The following is a 1,669-nucleotide window of genomic DNA, read 5'->3' on the forward strand; positions in this document are numbered from 1 at the left end:
ATATACATATATCGGTAATATATAAAACATTAGCATAAATATATATATGATTATATATATATATATATATATATATATATGTATATATATATATATATATGTATGTATATATATACACAAACACACATATACACGCACATACTTTGTGTATGTCTGTATGTGTACATGCTTGTAGTGTTGTGTCTCTGTGTGCATTTCCGTGTGTGAGTGTGCATTTATTTCACTACGTTGTTTTAGCAATAAAAACTAACATTTTCAATATCTCCAGCAAATTTTCTAATATCAATCACTTCTTACGATCCTTCTGTGTGTTTTGTATCTTTAGTTTTTTTTCTTCTTTAGTAATACTTATTTTATTATGTTTTATGTTACGTACTGCGCTTTGGCCTCCATATTATAATAATTTACTGAAAATTATTCGTCACATAAATATGATGTACAATGCTTCTACCCAGTAATAAATTCATAAGCCATAATTTCTCCTGTGTACTTCTATATCACAATATATAGCTAACATCAAAATAGTCAATAACCGAACAGCTTATTGGTTTGTATTTCACGTTCAAAACTTGGCAGTGTTTCACGAGAGACGGCTTGTTTGCATCAAATATATGTTTATTAACATATGAGAAATATATGAAACGAATGTATATTTTTTCTTATTTTTGACAGGTCTGGTTTTTCATAAGTTAATATAAACTCTGACAAAGAGATAATCGTTATAATGAAGTGTTAGTTCGTGGTTCACGAATTCTTCTCAGCTGCTGACGCTTCCTACAATTTCGGACAGGATATTTAAAAAAAACTAGTTGGTGGAAATTACCCACAAAACCTATTGTGAAAAACAAATATTGAATAGCAAAGTAGAGTCTAAGCAATAAATTTCAATTAGAATTACACCATTAGCGACCACGAATAAATGCTGGAAAGACGTCAAATAATAAATTGGTCAAGATTATTCAATATGCAGTGTTTTACAGAGTGTGTCTTATTTTTATTTCCTATATCTTTCTGCGATGCACCGGACACGTGATCAGTGATATTTCCCGGGGGAGGGGGGCATTAGGTGTTTTAAGTCACTCAACTTCGGACACCCTCACCTAGGCGATCGAGCCGGGTCGAACAAGCCCCAGCTTTTGTAAGGTTAGTAGTACTCTGCAGTCCTGATAGAGTCAGGTCTGGCAGCTCTTGATTCTCAGCAACCATGAGGCAATTTCTGTGGCCTCCATAGCCAAACTGATGGCCCTCTACCTACTAGCCCTAACAATTCAGTAGAAATTCCAATTTTCCTCTGCCTCATAAGCTTGCGTGGTGTAGATGTAGATGCAAGACCTCAGAATAACTAGAGCAAAAAAAATTTGTCGTGATCAAAACGGATGTGATATAATAAATTAAAATAATGATTACAGGAAATGCAGCCGTTTACTGCAAGGCAAATATAGTGTGATAGCTCGAGTGTAATGTCGTCTTCTATTCGTCTAATCTTTTCATTTGGAAAGATATGTGTCTGAAATGCATGTCAGTTTTTTTATTAATCTATATTTGATAGAAAGGCAATCAATATGTGTAAAGCTGTTATGCCTAAAGAGTTTCAAGTGCTGAAGAAAATTTGGCGAAAGTCAAGCGAAACTCCTCTTCTGAAAATTAGACATAAATGTCATTATATATA

The 1,669-nt window shown here is 33.4% G+C and overlaps 1 long non-coding RNA gene across 1 annotated transcript in view; it reads left to right on the plus strand.

Annotated features, from left to right (window-relative positions):
- The window catches only part of LOC128247095 (uncharacterized), a 5,487-nt gene extending 4,524 nt beyond the window's left edge, over positions 1 to 963 (plus strand). Inside the window, exon 2 of the long non-coding RNA XR_008263516.1 lies at positions 673 to 963. This is a non-coding gene — a long non-coding RNA (uncharacterized LOC128247095). The remainder of the gene's footprint in view (positions 1 to 672) is intronic.
- The last annotated feature ends 706 nt before the right edge of the window (positions 964 to 1,669 follow it).

This window comes from Octopus bimaculoides, chromosome 2, assembly GCF_001194135.2.
Source record: "Octopus bimaculoides isolate UCB-OBI-ISO-001 chromosome 2, ASM119413v2, whole genome shotgun sequence".
NCBI classification, from domain to species: domain Eukaryota; kingdom Metazoa; phylum Mollusca; class Cephalopoda; order Octopoda; family Octopodidae; genus Octopus; species Octopus bimaculoides.